Source organism: Passer montanus, unplaced genomic scaffold (assembly GCF_014805655.1).
Source record: "Passer montanus isolate IOZ18808 unplaced genomic scaffold, ASM1480565v1 scaffold7, whole genome shotgun sequence".
NCBI lineage: Eukaryota > Metazoa > Chordata > Aves > Passeriformes > Passeridae > Passer > Passer montanus.
The window spans coordinates 10693425-10713791 of NW_024372147.1; the positions used below are offsets into that span (position 1 = coordinate 10693425).

General features: G+C 35.7%; 1 protein-coding gene across 1 annotated transcript in view; it reads left to right on the forward strand.

Annotated features, from left to right (window-relative positions):
* Window positions 1-20367, forward strand: part of PTPRD (protein tyrosine phosphatase receptor type D) — a 1150086-nt gene that overhangs the window by 597979 nt on the left and 531740 nt on the right. The window lies entirely within an intron of this gene.

Consider the following 20367-nt stretch of genomic DNA (forward strand, 5'->3'; position numbering starts at 1 on the left):
TCTTAGATATTTGTTTCTCTTCTGTAATAATTGAAAATACGATTGTCAATGTCTAGTTTTGCATTTATGCAAAAGGCATTAAAGGCTTCAAAGGCATTACATGTCATAGAATAAGCTGAGCTAATGTTACTCGTTTCTCTCCCTGATAAAGTTTAGAGTTTTTACTTACTTTCTTCCTTTTTTTCCTTTTTTTCTTTTTTCTTTTTTTTTTTTTTTTGAGCAGGGAGAGAAGTGGTTTTTTTTGTTTATTATTATCAAATGCTTTAGAAAATAGGACTTTGAGAACATCACAGGAGCATGGAAGAACAAATTACATGTATGAAAGAGTGATGAATTTGAGATTCATCCCAAATTTGTTTGTTTGATTGTTTGTTTGTTTTTTATTAAGGGGAAAGGTAAAATTCTCCTGGAACTTTTTTGTGTTCTCATTACAAAACTCATCTCTTCTCAGTCATACACTGTTTCTATCTACAAACACTGCTGTCTATGCAGAAAATGTACTTAGCTAGTGAAAGTAGTCATATAAAAATATGGATTAATCAGCTGCTGTTACTCAGATAATGACAGCAGCCAAAAAAGCTGTAGCATTTGCTAGCTGCTTCACTTCTCCTTATGAGTTGTAGGAAACCTGCACTGCATTGACCTTTGGCCAGAGATTACACACACAGAGTCTTTTTGCATTGCTTGAAGTTCTAAGAGCATTTTGGAATAGGTAACTCTATGGAGTGACCAAATTATGTTTCTAAAAGTAGTAAAACCAGTTCAGCAGGCCTTTTTCCACCAGTGGTGCAAGTAAATAGGACTAGTTTGGCAAAAAGGAGACAGATGAAATAAAGACTTGTTGGCATTGAAGAGGAACTACCTTCAGACCACCTCTAGGTCTGTTTTCGCATTTGGTGCATTCTTAGAGCATATGTCTTGGTTATTTCTAGTGAAAAGGCTACAGTTCTTCCACCTTAGGAGTATACCATGCAGAAGCAACACTATGAGATTTTAATTCAAGATAAACACAGTTAAGAACTTACTTTTACTCTTTTACTTAGGAAGCCAATGGAATAATAGCATATTTGCAGATAAGTAGACTATGAAAACATCAGTATACATCTCAATTACTGCTGTTACTTAGAAAAATATTTTGCTTATGCCACAGGAATCAAAGTACAAAGTACACCAGTGAGTTTGACTATGAATTGTGATCAAGCTACATCTGAATTTGAACACTTTTTTATTTTAACAAATCTATGTGTTCAAAAAGCAAACTATCAACAGTGTGACTGATACCTTTGATTCAGTGAAATGAAAGGGGGCATATTTCAATAAAATAGTTTTCTGGAAGACAAACACAAAAGAGGGAAAATATATCCACATTTAGCTAGCTAATTAACCAGTTGAGGCACTGGCATTGACCAAGGACGTGGAAGGACAAGGATGTAACTTTTGATAAAAGTGATCAGTGGCAATAAGATTAGCTCTGTAAGACTCCTGGCACTGAAATCAATACTAATCTGTTTCTAAGGAACAGCTTATCCAGTCAGAAGTTACATGGAAATCTGGTTGTCTGCCCTTAAGCCATATACAGAAACATATGAAATGCATACAGTTGTTTATAGAGCTAGAGACACATAACTTTTAAGCATTGTGGAACCTCATATAAATTTTTTTTGTCACACAATTTTTGAAGTTTATGGCACTAAAAGGAGATGGGGGGCTGCCAAGTACAGTGAGTTGGACACTGATTATTTTAGACATTTTGAATATTGCCCTTAAGAAGATAATCTGTCTCTGATTCCAAAACACATACACAATATTACTGACTGTGTAGGTTCACCTGCTCCTTGGATGAGTACACTTAAACATATATTTAAACATTTACAAGAACATAATTTATTGTTCTCACCGCTCAAGAATATATAGCTCATAGCAGTTTGCCTCACCCATCTTGATATCATTCAAGAACTGCTTTTGGCAGCTCATCAGAGAACCAGAACCCAGACCAGTAAGCAGCTGAGGCAATCACTGGTGGAACCCTGATCACAGAAAATCTTCCTTGGTGAGATTGTTGTGCACCTGTCAGTAAGGAAAACTGTTTTCACATCCATCTAGGGTCTTCACCAGATTCTTGGCACACAAAACCCCCTTATTTATCTTGCATCTTAATCTCTTTATTCTACTAAATACACAGTTCTATAACAGTAGGAATTTAAAAACATAGAATTTCAGAAGAATTTTTTGGCAAAATAAAAGACATCTTGGATAAGAAAAGGGAAGAAAAGGCATATTACAGTTCTAACAAGTACTGTTTGAGTGATACCAAGTCACTTACTGACCCCTTTCCCCTTATAATAATATCACTCCTGTTCCCTAAGTGACATTACTTTGGCTCACCAATATTCTAGAGCCATTCTGTGGATAGCATGTGCAGCCATTGAAATATATAATCCTTGCAATGAATTAAATGAAAAACTAACCAGAAAGCAGTGTATATTACAAATATAATAGCTGGCTTGAAAGTGTATCCTGGGGTTTCAGATGATGTCATAATCTTCTACAGCAAATTTAATAGCATTGTTGCCTGGAAGCTAAGCCATTATACTATGTTTAATTTCACTAAGATGTAAATTACATGCTTCAGTGTTGCATAGTACTGGCTACTGCCATTGTAGGTTCTTGTTCTTGCAGCTGTCAGGAGTTCTAATATTTAAGGGGATTTATTTTACCTGTTAGTCTACAGCTTTTATAGATAAAAAAATATAATTTTACCCTCCCTTATTTGCTATTAGTCGCCCCTCCAGTTTCTGTATTCATCTTTTTTCCAAAAATAATAACAGAATTATAGGCTGGCTTTTTGACGTATATCAGTAAATATTCAGTCCTTAAAGAAAAGAAAAGCAATAAGGCTTGAGAGTGACATCTTGCCTCCTATCACATTATATTTTAGTGAGCCTTCAAGTAAAAAAGAAGATGCTTTCCTTACAGAGTAATAGCCAGCTTGTGTGTTTATATTCCATATTTTATGGCAATTGCCAGAATGAAACTTGAGGAGACATTCTGTATTACCACTTGAATTTTACCAGAAAAAAAAGATATAAATAAAACTTGCTCCCAATAAGTAGATCAAAAATTCTGTTGTAATCTGAAATTTGCAACTGAACTACATAGGAAAGTAGCCTAGTTGACATGCGTAAAGTGTAATAGATGTATCTTTAAAGTAGTATGACATATTTTCTACCATTAAATAATAATGCACTAATTGACTATTAACATCGAGACATGACCTTTAATAGAGATGATTTATTGCCAAACTATTGCAAGTACTGTGATATATGGCAATGAAAATGCTGCAAGGGTCTTATTGTTTGTTCTTTCAAATGGTGAATTAAAAAATTCTTATCCTTGCACATCTATATCTCTTTCTCTCTGCGCTTGTCTGTGGATGGATAATTTACCTATCTTTGATGCTTGCCAATTCCATGCTCCTGACAACATAATTAATTTTAGGCAGGCTTATGCATATATGAGAAATCAGTGAAAATTTTAGATTAGTTTTTAAAAGCAAGTATTGTTAACAAAGGGATTATTCAAAGCAGAGATATGCTTGAGAAGACATAAAATAAATCAACAGAAGCTGGTGTCAGTTATAAGCCACACACAATTTAAAAAATCTAATTTTTGTTTTAAAAACTTAAATGTAAATATGAATATTCCAGTGGCTCTCATTTACAAAAATGTGCTCATATTTGCTGCTGTCAGTTGCCTTTGTTCATGTTACAAAACTATTAACTAGATTTTGATTCTGCCTGTATTTATTTTCTTATTGTAATTGTTGTGAACTACTGACACAACTTCCCATCTTTATATCACAGCTGCAGTTTAGCAGTACTTCAGTGGCTCTGTGAGAGAAGGCATACTTCTTTCAGTGCTCTGAATAATTTCTGTGATTTCCAGTCAATTTAAAACAGAAATTAAAGTGCATTATATCAGAAAATATTCTAAAAATAGCCAAAAGATCTCTTTGAAATTGTCTGAATTTGTCTTTGAAATTATCTATACAGAAACTTGAAATCAAGACTCAGAATAATTCAGCAGGGTTTTGTCACATATGTGAACAGAAACAATAGTATTGTGTTTTGGAACCAGTATTAAGGGGTTTTTTAGGCTAATTGCTTTTAGATAGTAGGTAATACTAAAAATAAAGTAGATAGTATGAAAAATAAAGGTCTTACCACCTTAACTAAGGCCTCTAAAAAAACTTGTAATCAACCCTAAGCAAAACTTTCTTCTCATCTTCACTTCTGTCTTCATAAACTTTAATGAGCCTACAGAGAAAAGAGTCTAAAATTACATTTTACTCTCAATTTCTATTCCTTCTCTTTCTTCTATAGTAGGCTACTTCAAGGCAGACAAAAGTTGTGGCAAAACCACAATGGAAATCTTTTTCCATTGTCTGCTGAGAAACTACAAAAGGGAGTACAAGCTAATTTTAAATGTACACCTACAGTACTGTACACACACAGTCATTGATGAAGAAAGCAATAATGATTAACAAATTTTTTTATCTGTAAGATTGTCCATGATACACCACTTGGAAAAGTACAATGGGCAAAAACTTGGTACCACAACTTGGTACCTCAGCTCCATAATGTGATCCAGGACATCTGGAGAGACCAGCTTCAGGATTCAAAGCATTAGAAATACTTCTTTTCTGCTCCTCTCATGATGAGGGAGGGAAAAGCTGGGAATTGATATCTACACGGCAAATGGTTGTCTACAGCTCTTATAATACATTTAATCATTATATTGTAATAATATCAAGAGACTACAGTTTGCTTTTGAGTGCTGTAGCTGAAATTAAGTGAGAATGGTACTAATCCCTGAAACACAGTGGAATGTGTTCTGGGCTCCTCCGTTTGGGAAGGACCTTGAGACACTGGAGAGCACCCAGAGGAGGAAATGAGGCTGGTGAGGGGCTTGGAACACAAACCCTGTGAGGAATGACTGAGGGAGCTGGGGGTGTTTAGCCTGGAGAAAAGGAGACGCAGGGGTGACCTTGTCACTCTCTACAACTCCCTGAAAGGTGTTTGTTAGTCAGATGGGCTTGGTCTCTTTCTCCAGGCAGCAACTGACAGAACCAGAGGACAAAGTCTTAAGCTGCATCAAGGGTAACTTAGAAAAAAAATTCTCATGGAAAGAGTGATAAAGTTCTGGAATTATCTGCCCCAGGAGGTGGTGGAGTCACTATTCCTAGATGTGTTTAAAAAAAGACTGGATGTGGCACTTCGTGCCAATGTTTGGTTGAGGTGTTAGGGCATGGCTTGGACTGCAGTGTAAACCAAGGAAGTGTCAGGATAGCTGAAATCAGCCTTTCGCCTTTTTTTTTTTTTTTCTGTAGTAAGAAATAATTTCCTAAATTAGAACTTTGAAAGGAAAAAAATAGCCAGTACAGGTAATAATTTGTTTAGTTCCTGTTTTAAAAACAATTGTGAATCACTGATGCTTCTGCTTCATTGAACAAAGAAAGTATTGGAAATTATTTGAAAGGCGTATCAGTTACTAAGAAATGCTCAGGTGCAGTTAGCTTTTTCTCTTTCAAAACTAAATTTACAGAAACTGTAATTATATGGTGAGAATATGTTTTTTCCCACTTCACTGAAATCTGCATGGCACTTTTTTCAATGTTCATGTATATCCTGTCTTCAGAAAGCTAATCTCCAAACAAAAATTTTAAAGGAATAAAAAAGTGAACTACCATGAGCATAAACTAGTGACCCACACAGATGTGCCGCAACCTTCTGCTCTGAAATGAGAATCATGTGGACTATCTAGAAATTCCAAACCCTTCTGGTTTCTGCTTCTCTGAGTTGCTTGGTTGACATGCAAAGTTCACTAAAAAATATATTTAGCCCAGGACCATTCACTATCTCAAAGCTGAATGGATTTTGTCTGATTTTCTATTGCTTTTTACTAGAATCAAGATCTTCAAACTGTAAACTGATTCTGTATCAATATAACATATTGACATATTGAAACACATACATATAAGGTACAGTTAATAGTAGGTGACAATGGCATACCTCTATGGACTAATGATTTGCTTACTTTGCAGTTCCATATTTCAGTGGCATATGCAGAAATGTTTATTTTTTTCTTTCAGTAAAATTATATTTGGACACCATACATGTGTATATATACATATATATGGAATTGGGGAGTTAACCTTTAGTTTTTAATTTCTAAAATGGCTCCTTTCACATTCAAATACTTTGCCTAGCTGAAGTGTTGAGGAATATGTAAAATTTGTTATTATTTGGAAAATTAAATTCAAAGTAACTTCTTTATAAAAGCGGATTTTTAAAACCCCCAAACTTTGCAAGCATAAGCCCAATCACAAGCCCTATGTTTTGTGTTTGCATTGCTAATTTATCCTCATCTTATTGAAAATTCTGGGATTTTGCACATCCTTTTTATGCTATTTCAGTATCACATTGCATTCTGTCAATGTCTCATTTGAGCCTAATGTTTAATTCAATATCACATGCATAGCACTATATAAAAGTAATGATTCCAAAAGATGAGCAAAGCTAAAGCATTTTTGAAATTTACTATGGATGGTATTTTATCTTTATTTCATAACTTTTGTAATACAAATGGGGAGACTAATTCTGTTTTTACTCTGACTAGTCTGATTTCTATTTTTTAAAATAACTGATACTTCTAGATAAGTTTTGTGAAAGTATGATAAATCAGTCAGAAAAATGTCTAATTCTGTCACTGCATCTCAAAATACCCAGTTGTTCTTAATATCAAAAGCATCTATAAGTTTTCCATGGGAAATGTTTAAAAAAATATGAGATTAATAGGGCATTTACTTTGGGCCAGTTTACTTTTGGCCCAAAAACATTTTGAAAATTAATAGTGGCCAAAATACTTTTTGATAGGTGATGTAAATTGAGAGACAAAAGAGTCACAGAAGATGCTAATGATCCTTATAGAAAATTTAAGAGTTTATATTATTCAGTGAGATATTTCAGGTTTTCTTCATCTTTTCCTTATTGACTAAAAAGAGCAAAGAATAAAATTACTTGTTAGAAAAAGATCTGATTCATTCTCTATTACTTGTACTAATTCTCCCCATTTCTTCCCCTTTCATTATGTCATTTGTCTACTAAACCACAGAAAGGTTTGTTATTGGACGTGCTCTCAATTTGTTATTACTACTACAGTTACATAAGAACATCAGAAATACCATACTCAAGCAGAACTCCTGAGTTCTGCTATACTCTGCTCAGTGCAATATTTTTTTCCTCTGGTAGTGACGTTAATAGTTCATTCCATGCATTCATAGTCTCTGAACCATAGAATGTGTTAGAAGGGACATCTGAAGATCACCTAGTCCATCATCCTGTCACAGACAGGAACACCTCCCACTAGCCTATGTTGCTCGAAGACCTATCCTGCCTTACCTGGAACTCTTCCAGGGACAGGGCATTCACAACTTCTCTGGGCACCATGTTCCAGTGCCTCACCATTCTCACAGTAACGTTCTTCTTTATGTCAGTCTAAAATTATCTTCTTTCAATTTAAAACTGTTACCCCTTGTACTGTCACTACAGACTTTAGTAAAAAGTATTTCTCCACTATTTTGTAAGCTCCTTCTATACAGAACTAGGTCACACTAAGGTCTCCTGGAAGCCTGATTTCCTCCAGGTGAACTACCCCAACTCTAACAACATATTTTACAAGAGGATTATTCCAGCCCTCCTTTTCTTTTTGTGGCCCTCCTCTGAACCTTCTCAGAACTAAAGGCATCACTTTGCCTTGGCCTGATGAACTTCATGAAGCTCTTATAGGCCCACTGGCCAAGCTTGTCAAGGTCTCTCTGGAGAGTACTCTGTCTCTCTGGCAAATCAACAGTACCACTAGCTTGGTGGCTTGGTGTCATCCTCAAAGTTGCTTATTCATTCCTTTTTTCTCTTTCATTTAAGATCTTAAGTAACATTGTCACCCATATGGATCACTAAGAGACTACTCATCTCTGGTTTCCACTTGGACATTGAAGCATGACTGCAATTATTTAAAAGCTCCCTTCCAATCAGCTTTTTATCCATCTAACAGTCCTTGTGTCAAACCCATCTCTCCAAAGTTGCAGCCAGAATGGGAGAATGGCTTCTGAATGGCTTTTTTCAAAAGCCTTACAGAAGTCCAGGTAGACTATATCAGTTGCTCTTCCTTTCTTAATTGATGCAGTTACTGCACTGTAAATGGTCACCAGATTGGTCACCTTTGTGAACTTGCACATTTTGACTGTCTGTAATTCCCTCGCTATCTCCATATGTTTAGAGATGTCTTCCAAGACAGTCTGCTAAACCACCTTACTGGGAATGGTTTGATCAGAAGTTCCCAGGATCCTCCTCTTTACCCTTTTTTAGAAATTGGCATCATGTGTCCATTTTTCCAGCCCCTAAGGATTTTGCCTTACTGCAAATACCTTTCAAATATGATAGAGAGCAGCTTAGAAACTTTGTGTTCTAGTTCCCTTATGATTCTGGGATGCATCTGGTCTTGGGTTGCATTCCTTGCCTTCTTCCCAGCATCCACATTCCCAGAATTAAGGATGTTAGAAGACGTTCCTGCCTATTCTCTAGTATCAATTTACCACTTTGTCTTAAGTTTGTTTCATTGTTTAATGAATCTGTGGTTATTATTTACCTCAGTAACCTTCTGTGGCAATAAATTTCTGAAATTTATTACTGTTTTTATAACAATCTGTTTTAAAATTATCTCTTCCTCTTTCAAACTGATCTCTCCCTCCTCTTGCCCTCTTATTAGTAAGAAAGTGCTTCACCTTCTTGACTCAGTCTATTGCCAGTTTCTGTCTTTACCTCTTCAACAGTAGACCTGCAGCCATTTTAGTCTCACTTCTTTAACTCTATTACCTCTCTCATTCTCATGCTCTGCACTTTTTCTAACTCCTTTTAAACTTCATGGAAATGCAGAGAACACAGCTGCATAAAGTAGTCATAATAAGAACATACCGGGATTTATAACACCAAAATGATAGCCTCTATCCTATTCTTGTTACAACTTCTGATTGTGATGAGCATTTTCTTGACTTTTGTGAATGCCACTATGCAGAAATGATAGATTTCAGAAAGCTGTCAATGACAATTCCAAGATATTCCTACTGACTTACAACTGTCATTCCAAAATCTGCTTCCTGTAAGTAAAGTTTTGATTTTTTTTTTCTCTAAATATTAGTCTACACTGAAATCTATCATCATATTGCTTTCTTACTCAATATTATGAGGCCCAAGGTGTTGAGGATTTTTTGCCAGCAGTAAGGCATCTGGCTACCCAAGACAGCTCAGTTCTAATGGTCTCCAAAACCTTAGAGATCTCTGAAAGACATTAAGCTAAATTTATTCCCACTACAAAATCACTGGCATTCCCCAGAATATTACATGCTGTCAGTATTCTCCTGTGCAATGACCACTAAATCCTCTGCTTTTCAATTTATCCCTTATGTGCTTTCAGTCTATAAAAGGAAGAATTCCTCCAATTTTAAAATAATTCTGTTTCTCAAAAAATATTCATTTGGGGAAAAAAAACCAAAACCAAACAAACAAACAAAAAAGCCAAGAAAAATAGGGAAAAAACCCCAAAACCAAAACCAACAAACAAACCAAAAATGAACAAACAACAACAACAAACCAAACCAAAAAACCACCGCTAGGATATTAAAATATCTGAAAGTGTTATGATCACTGGATAGCCTTTATTCACATGTTGGTTAACAACTTCTCAAACCTCTATCAAGTCATTGTAGCAGTCATTCCCATTTTAGAAACTGTGCTGACTCTTTACCACCAGACTGCATTCACACATGCAATCAGTGACCTTTTCCTTTACTACAGACCCTTTTACAGGCTGAAGTCAGAGCTGTTTGTTTCTAGTTCTCAGATGCTCTCTAGAGCCCTTCTGGCAGATGCAATTGACCCCAGTAACAAGTAATTTACACTCCTTAGCAAGGAACCTGACAATTTCATGTGTGAGCTCCTTCTGGTTTCTTAAGTTAATGCCATCTTATTCCAGCATCCAACTCCTCTGTTTGGTCTAATTCATAGTGGTTTTCCTCCCATAGACTGGGGAAAATAGAGAAATCTTTCCAAACTTTTCACAAGCAAAGTCTGAAAGAAAGGATGACCCAAACTTCTCTTCTATTACACTCTCAGTGTTCAGTACCCCTTTTACAGTTTTCATTAAGTAGTGCTGTTGATTCCATAGATGGACACCTTCTTTATGTATTTAATATTTTGCTATCACCTTACTCCCTCAGCCCCCACTACCCCTTCCTTCTTCCCAGGAACTCTCTACGTTTGGGAATGGAGGTGCAGTGAGTTCATTACATGGTTTCCTACTGCTCCTTCTTCCTCAGACTAATCCCCTGTTCCCAGTGTGTGGTCTCTCCCACAGGAGACAGTCCTCCATGAACTGTGAGTCCTTTCCACAAGCTGCAGTTCTCCATGAACTGCATCTGCATAGGTCCCTTCCACCAGGTGCAGTCCTTCAAGAACAACAGCTTTCCCTGATGGAACCGCAGGCTGTGACAGAAAATTTGTTTTAGAGCAGGCTTCCCTCACAGACACTTCATATAAGAATATTTTACCAGATAATTTTCTTGTTTTTCTGAGATGTTTACATCTGGATTACCATCAATCTTTTAGTGTAGCTGTTCTTCTGAAACAAAAATTATTTCTATTTTTATAAGAATATTTTCTGTCAGCATATGCACAAGTACATTCTTATATTGTTCAATTTCCATTTCTCTTCAGTCTGTATTGCCCCTTGTGGGAATGTAGCCCTTTGAGTCAATAACCATTACTTGTGTTAGAAATGTACAAATATAGTAACACAGATATAGTAGTAGTCTATATGTATAGTAAAACAGATATATATGTTTTCCAATCTATAATTTCAATTAAGAGGATGGACATTCTTGATGGCCTTCGCAAAATACGGAAGAAATATTATCCAAAAGTTTGTATTTAAAAAGAAGGGAAGGGAGGGGTTAGAAACAGGAGAGGGAAAACATAGCTGCATTTTTTAAATAATTCTATGTTCCTTCCATCCCATTAATTCCTTAAATTATTTTTTCATTCATTTTTCCCATGACACATTCATCACTTTCAAAAAGCCAGAGTCCAAATGAACCAGATGTGCTGAACGTGCAAATAACTGAAAAATAGGTTTCCCTGGAAACCAGATTAAAACCTTCAAAACAGCTCCACCTCCTGCTCAGCTTCCCTATCCCTTTTAGCAGTTCAGTAATAGCAAATCAAGACACTCATACCCAGATTGTGTCCTCCACTTACATGAGCAGGGGGTAACCAATTCAGGCAGGATTCAGAAAGGAGACTTCCATTTCAGTTTTTCAGTTTTATTCTCTGTAAATCTGTAACTCTTCTGTAATAGCAGCACATGGAATGGGTAGGATAGGCATTTTTGCAGATGGTATCAGAAAACAGCTGCTTTTCACATTGTCCCTTGGCAATCCCATGGTTAACTGTGTAGAATATCTACTAGAAGGCCACTCCAATTAGCACTCATTTATCTGGAATCCTTTCCCCGGAACTTTACATTGCTGTTGCAAGGCATTTTGAAATTCAGATGGGAACTAAATGACTAACCAGAAAATTCACCTACCATCATCTGCTAGCTCTTCTCCCACATATTCTGTTCTCTTCTGCAGATGCCAGAGGTGTAGAAATGAAGGCAACCCCTTTCCTTGACTGCATTCTGCCTCTTTCCATGATTCTCAGAAGTTTATGTGATTGAGTGACCTTGGTCCTTGCCAAATAAAACTCCTAGTACAGCACCTCTGGTACAATTACTGGAACATTTTAGCATAACTTTGACCCTTTGTGCTCCTTCATGGAGGACCAGTGTGACATGAATAATATAGCCCCAGCGGATGCACTATATTACATGGCTTTGTAATCAAGAACTATTTCCCTTAATACAATGATCTCTTCTGACCTTGCAAGTCTTGTATTTTACAAACCAATAGTACTGCAGTGTAACAAGAGAAATGTTGCAGTTACAATAAAGTTCAGTGAAAATTTTCATCACATTGTGAAGCAATCATCACTTACCCTTAGAATGAGGAGAGGAGACCCTTTGATGCATTGCTCCTGTTTTCATTCCTCATCTGATCAGGGAGAGATGGAATAAATCACACTGCTTCCACCCAGACTAGAATAAATTTCTAAAGGGAGAGCCGAGTGAAGAACACTTATTAAAAATTGTTAACTGAAATGAGCACAAGGCAAAAAAACAACAGAAGTATCTTGCCCTGTTAATGAGATGCTGCTATCTGGATTAGTCTGTGTTTGCTGAGTTTCTAATTAGTTTTCATTTTATTAACATGCTAATGTTAATATGATGCATTACTTTCAGTTGTGTAGGCATAACGCCAGTTTTTAGGAAACTGGACTTCAAGAAAACAAAAGTAGGGAATCAATGAATAAGTAATTTACAAAACAACTCAGCCTAACTCTACACCACAGAGACAGAGTTCATAATCCCCTTTTTTTCAGTATGCCATTATAATTAACAATGTGAATATGATTGGCATTAGCAGTGATTTCCTCTGGAAGCTGAAACTTAGTTTTTATTCTGATCTCCCTTCTGGTAGAAGCAAATATTTTACATGACTATTTCAGCAAAGGTTTATCCTTTGAATAAAAACACAAGACAGAGTGTCTGATATATTATAGAGTGAATGACAAAGAGACCCCATTTCTCCAACCCCTCAAAAAATAGATAAACACCTACAAAAATGCATACTTTGTGGGGAGTAAGTTCGGGTTCATTAGAATGTAAAGCACCTCATTTAGTCAACAGTAGTAATACTGCTTGGACTTAGGGAACATTCTTATTGATTCATGAATATTCCAAGGGGATAGATTAATCTTTTGTGAACCATACAGCTCCAATGAAACTGCAGTTTAACATGCTAAAGTGCCAAATCCATCTTCTTCTTGTACAAAAGAACTTCCTATAATAAAGATTCTTTGCTATAGCAATAAGGCATCTCTGTGGGGAGTGTTTATTATGAAGTGTTTGCATTTTGAGATAGGCATTTTGTCATGTACTACACAGCTATCTAAGGATACAAATGTAGGGCAATATACTTCCATTCAACTATAGAGGTTAATTATTACTTGGGGTGTTCTGTCTATGCATTTATCCAAGGATAGATAAGCAATGCATTTATTAAACTTCATAATCATCATGACTTTTATGGTGTTTCACATCTTCTGTCAGTGTACACAAAAACTGGGCAGATGGTCCACCACACACACTGTATAGTCTGGTAGTTCAGTAGATAGACAGAATTCAGTATACATAGGAAAACTGAGTTGTAGCTATCAGAACTTTTACAGAGAAATCTGTGCCTTGTACGAGACATAAACACATAACTTGCTCTGATAGCCCAGAGCTCTGAGGACTAGACAGCTTCACTGAGTTGCCCAGAGTGGCCCTGTGTTCCAGCACAGAGCAGATCTGACTCTCTTGGTCCTGAGTGACTCATATGAAATGATACCTTTGTTCTGGTTCTGTACCTTGACTGCAGCTAGCCTCTAATAACAGCTGTGTTTTTGCAAACAGACATTTTGTTCCATGGGTGAGCAGTCTTGGAGACTCCAGGTTTGCCAGTTGCAGAGCACTTGCCTATAATTTTCTATATGAACTTCTGTGTAGCAATTTCAATAGTGAGTAGCCTGTGCATGTCATGATCTATACAACCTGATAACATTTTTTTAACTCTGACAATGCCCATACTTGGCTATAATGCTATTCAGTTTTCATAATTTTATTTTCATAATCCATGAAAGATATAGACATAAATTGAAACCTTGCTGTGTGAAATAAATTGTATATGAAGGCTTAAAATAAAATCATATAAATGTTTTGACTTTTGTAGGTGGAAATCTATCTACCTGCTTATTCAACTTGTATGCCTCAAGAACATGGCATTTTGTTTTTTCTTTCTTTCTTTCTTTCTTTCTTTCTTTCTTTCTTTCTTTCTTTCTTTCTTTCTTTCTTTCTTTCTTTCTACTTTAGTAGTGCATTAAGGTTTATGCTAGAAATTGAGAGTTTTGTCTCCTATCTACTTGCCTTTGGCAGCACAGCCTCAAGTAGTGTATGCCATGAATATTTAATGTGATGTTTACATAGAATACTAAGGAAATAGAGAGCAGATGTATATAAATGTCACCAGCAAGAAAAAGACCAATTACAGTAAAAACCAAAAAAGTGCTGAGTATTAGCAGAATGTCTATGTGAAATGTGTGTATAATGGAAAAGTTAGCTTGCTTTCTGTTTAACAATATTGATAGCAATGCGTATCTACTCAAGTTTCTAGCACAAAAGTTGAAATAAATGTCTCTACATAGCAGTTTATAAGTTGGCCTAATGTTTGCATGCTCTGCAGATGCTGACAGAGTTTTACAGGTAGGAGGGAAATTTTTGGCCACAGTCACTTGAATAGCTTCTTTTAATTCCCACTGGAAATGGTGTCCTTAAAACTTTGAAGCTGGAAACAGAAAAATGCACATCTTTAAAAAACACTAGAGGAAAGACGCAGTGAATGGTAAGTCAGTTCTCGGGGCTTTGTTCTGCTTTAAGAGCTGTCTAACTATCTAATGAGAGGATTTACAGAAGATGGAGACAAACTCCAAACTCTTCTCAGAGATGTGAAAAGAGAAGAGGCAGCAGACACAGTTTGAAATATTGGAATTTTTTATTTTTTTTAATTTTTTAACAGACACTGCTTAAACACTTGAACAAGTTAATCCAACATTGGAAAAGGCAGATCACAGATATTTTTTTTTGACATTTCCATCTCCATATATATATATATTTAAAATTTGGCTTTACAAGCAACCTGAGGTCCTACACATCCTTCTATTATTCAACAGAAGTCCCTTCCTGTATCATTCATTGTATGATTCTGTAATTCTAGGATTTCCCTAGGATATTGGAAAGTTAAGAACTAGAAGGTTATTTGCCTTTCTCTTGTGTAGAATACAATGTAAAACTTCTGAAACATGATTTATGAGATTCAAAAAAATGTTTTCCTTGTTGAAAATGTTAAACTTATAGAACTGAGCTTCTCTAATAAGAAACAAAATTGCTTATACTAAGCATAATAATGGGTACAAAGTGATTTGAGAACATGGAAAAAATACCTAGGTAGCCCTAGTGCTCCCTTGCTAAATGTCTTATAAATTGCTGAAAAATAGAATGATAAATTGTTGGAGAGTTAGTAGAATAAGATGGAATTGTGAGCAATAGTACTGAGCAAGGTAATTCAATGAAGTGCTTTCCACATTTATCACTGTTGTGTGCCCAGACTCCCACACCAAGTCACTTTGGTTCAATAATTTACTTTATTGCTAGAGACTTTATTGATCATATTTCATGCTGTACTAACCTAGCACTCTGTTTTGTCCTACTGTCATGTGTTGTCTTACCATATAGATTCAGAACTGCTAAGGGTCACAGTACTAAACATTGTGGAGACATATGATCCCTGCAAGACTGACTTCCCAGAAAGGCAGTCTATGGAAATGTTGGATGATGGGTGGTTTGGAGGAGCTTCTCTCACCACTCAGTATTCGTTACTGTCCTGCATCATGCATGCTATAAGGCTGTGTCTGCAGGAGAAAGAGAACCGGGAAGCCTTAACAAGGAGAAGCATGAATCAGGGACTATAGTATTCATTTGTGTGCAATTCTAGCATGTGCAATTCTAGCACATGCAATTGCTCCTAGTTAGAGAAAACTGCATTAGAGACCAGAAATAATGGACCTTGGTGCACTGGACATAGTCATATTAGAGTCTATCTCCAGAAGATGTCAAAAAGCACCATCCTACCCTTCTACAGGCATACATCACCATTTATCTTAGTGATTTCAGTTATCTAAATTTTTCTCTTCCCTTTGTGAATGCACTGTCTTCTACACTGCTCACTTTCTGGGACCATTTTCATACAAGTTTGCAGTTGTACATGCAGAATACTTAATCATTGCATTTTTTCTCATTTCTGGGATCTCAGTTTCATTCCTGAAACAGACTCCTTCACAAACAAAGTATCTACTATGCTTCACAGCATTTTGGCAATTACCTATTTTGTCTTCTATAAACAACCAAATTTCCAAAAATTTCAAACACACTTTTATCAAATGGGTGTTACTCTAACCTGGAAAGAATGTTTGAAACTTCAAAAGACATTTCTCTATTAGAAGGATAAAGAGACTGACCTAGAGAAATAATTTTTCAGGTGTTTATTTAACTGGTCAAATGAGAATGTTTCACAAGCAAAATCTATTCAGTCCATTCAGTATAGGAGTAATCAGTTTTGTAAACAAAGAGTAAGTATTTTTAGTATACTAAAAAGTGAAGAGCAAAAAGAGATAGAAGAATGGTCTTTGAAATAAGATGTAACATGTTGTTTAAAGAGTTTAAGGCATGGAATATTACCACAGAAAACTTGAAATATTTAGAAAAGGGAAAATAATTTTTTCTGTATGATGACAGCTTATTATTTAAAAAAACCCCACATATACTCTAAATGTTTCTTACTTTCCAGAGAGTTAAGATTCTGAATTCCCTTACAAAAACATTAATTAGAACTAATTCCAGAGAGTTAGGTGCATCCCATATTCAGGAAGAAATGATCACACAGATACACTGCTTGGAAAGGAACACACTGGCACTTGTTTATGCAATATGACATTTTGGCCCACAAAAATCATAACACTACAAAACTTAAGCATTGGTGAAAAGACATTGAACTTAATATTAATAGAATACATTCAGATTGAAGAACCCTTGTTTTTCCCCCATATTTTGTCCGTCTTCCCAGTAGAGATCATATATGGTTTTCAGATATGACATATATAGCTTCTATGTTTCTGACACTGCTTTAATGGTGTACATAGTTCTTAGATATCCTCTACACATCTAGATAACTACTTTACTTGACATCAAGATTTCTTCATGACTTCCACCCACTTAGAAAACCCATTCAGAAACTGTTCTGAGCATTATATCCTTAGCTGTATCTGCATGAGTAAATGCATCTAATCTGCATGCATTTCTGAAGCAGTAGGAAAAAACCCCCAAGTTTCCACATAACTATGAAAGGACGCTGTTTTAATGATTTGTTATTAGTATTGCTCTTCCTACCAACCCAATCAGATGAAGAAGATAGATCTTTCAAACTGAAGTTACAGTTCTAATTCAGATCTAATACCTTTATTTTTGATGGTTTTAATAAGTTACAAAGTATATTATGACAATATCTGCTTTAACAGAAAGCAACCTTTCCCTGAAATTGCTTTAACAAACATAAGGAAAAAACTGTTCCACTGTGATTTTTCCAAGCCACTGTACTAGAACAAATTCAACCCATTCTAATTGGGTGACATCAGGCAGCAGTGAAAATGCAATTTGTTGTGAAATTTGTTTTTGCATTTTGCTGTTAGAAACCCAGCCTTCAACTCATTCACAGCTCTCCGTTGGACCTTATCAAAGAACATGCTGGCTGGAGGGCATCAGCAGAACTGATCACTCAAAGGGAAACAGAACAGCTGTGTTCCTGACAGCTGGAGCAAGCATGACGTCCATCAGCAACGGGAATATCTAAAAACTGTTCTCCTTAGCAGGGTGCCTGCAAATCCAGTTATGTTGCAAATTAGAATTCTCAGCCACCCCCAATTTCAACCATTATTTTTTTAGTAGATGATAAACACTTCTTTATACATCTGTGGGTTTGGGGAGTTTTGTTTTTTTTGTCATTCTGTTATTCATCATCCATAAAGTAGCTTTAGGTAAGAATTATAAGAGGATTAGCCATTTCAGAGCTCAGGTTCTAAGAATTCTCCTATACAGATGCACTTCAGAAGTTCACACTGCAAACATACACAGAAATCTCATATAATAAATACATTTTCAGATCATATTTTTAAGCCTAAAAAGAGCTGCTAATAAGGTGCATGACCTGCTCCTGAATTATCTCTGCTTTTTTTTTTTTCATAATTCTTATACTGATACCTGAGCTTGCAAAACTGTGTATTTATTGTTATTGATTTACAAAATTCAAAGTAAATCTGATTTTTACACTTAGGAGTCAAGAATATACTAACCCAGCACTGCTTATCTGAAAAACTAACCCATATAATGGAATCTTATTTTGGACTGTTCACTAGACAGAGAGAAGACAAAAAGTTTAATAAAAGAGTAGCTCATATTTGAAGCTCTGATCCCTTTCACACTTCCTGTTTGTCCTTTTGAACTGTAATTAGAATTCACTTTAAAGGCCTTTTATAACATTTGTTGTGTATGTGAGAGTGGCTTGTTGGCTAGTTAACCTGTTAAAGCACACATGATTGCTTAAATAAAAGAAGCTGATTGCTCACTTAGCTTTACTTCTGTTTCTTGCTTTCACATATTTCAGTTTTAAAAAGTCTGTAACTCATTATTCAAGGCATTATTATTATCCAAGGTGTAGTATACCATTACAGATGTAGCTTCAACAAAATTAATCCAAATTGTGAAGTTCAGAAGCTTTAAATCATTGCCTCAGAGTCAAGAAGCTATAGGCATGCTGAGCACCGTTATATTCCTTCAGGACAGATGTTGCTTTTGAATAAGCAGCTATTATATTTGGTACAATAGGTTTTAAGCTGGACTGTGTGTCTCTATATGAATATGAATAACAAATATGTATCTCCAGTTGTGCTCAGACTCCCAGCCTTCCAGTGTGCCCGTCACAGGTTCTTTCCATGATGTAGACTCCCTGCTGTCAAACTCCCAAAGCAGAGATGTACAGAGCTGCTCAATTATGTCCACCCCAAAAGAAAAAAAAAGTCTTAAGGTATAGTTATATCCAATTTCTCAGTAAAAACATACTCCTATGCACACTTCTACTCAGCAAAATGCCTAAGTGCTGTGACTAAAATTTTGCCCAGAGAAAATAAAATAACAATGCATTAGTGAATGATTCTTCCTTCAGTTACTAAATTTGCATTAGCAATCAAGGTATTAAAGAAGTGACAATTAAACAATCAGTATTGAAAAATCAAAAGAGGGCAAAAAACCAAGGAAACAATTTAATCAAATGCTGTGATTCTGCAAAGACATGTTTTTGTATTGGCATGATATTGAGAAAGTTCATGGGAAAATCATTCACACTGTTGGTTTGCTGCACAAAGTAGTGAATTAATATATAGGTAAAGATACTAACCTGTCTGAACTTCTCATGTTTTTATACTTATGTATTTGTTATGCAACGTAAAAGTCATGATGCCTGCAGGTGAAATCTAAACATCAGTTCTTTACCATACAGACAACTCTCATTTATGCAAGGGTTGTGTATACTTCCGTGCATATTAAGAATAATGTCTTTTGCCTATGTAAGAACAGACTGTGGTCTTTTCTTACCAAGGTAGGCAGGAGAAGGTCCCCTGGTCTACCAGTGGGCCACCACCTACTGACGGCAGTTTCATAAAAGATTCATACACTGGGGCTTTTAAACTAAAAACACAGTGGGCCACAGGAATCAGAAAAATGTAGGACTCTGCAGTTCCCAAAGTGTTTTGGGTTTTTTTTTTACTTTCAAGGGATAAAACACACTGTCTTGTACAGATGCTTCACAAAAAATGTCTAAATTGCCTCTTGATGCAGTGCTGCACTATGCTGGACCTAGCTCGGAGCTATGACTAAATGCAGTAATCTTCCTTTTACAGCTGTGGTATGACAGACAGGGAGGAAGGATGCCTTAATTAACCGTGTTTACTTATGTACAAAACAAACATTGAAATAATTTGAAAACAACAAGACTAACTGCTTCTACCTGCTCTTTTTCAGCTAAAACAGGTTTTCAATGGAATTCAAGATTTCCTTTTAAATAAGTGATTTATAATCTCAGTAACTCTTGTTTACTGTAAGCAAAACAGCAGATTAGTAATGTGTTAAATATGAGTTATTAAGTTCCCATTAGACTAAATTACCATCCTCAGAGATATAGAAAACTACTCCAAATTAATTTGTGTCTTTCAATAACTGTATTTCAGCTATTTGTAAAAACACTATTAATTTTAAAGTTTGTTCTACAGCAGCTTGCTTGGTCTTTAAAATAAAACCAAGACTGTTAGGTCAGATTATATGCGCTATCCTCTTCAGCAAACCTTTGTTCAAAAGTAAATAAGAAAATAAATGCTCTTCTAAGAATCTTTTCCATGTAGAACAAGATGCAGTTAATGTTGATGTTTCTTTGGCTGAAGTCTAGCATTAAATAAT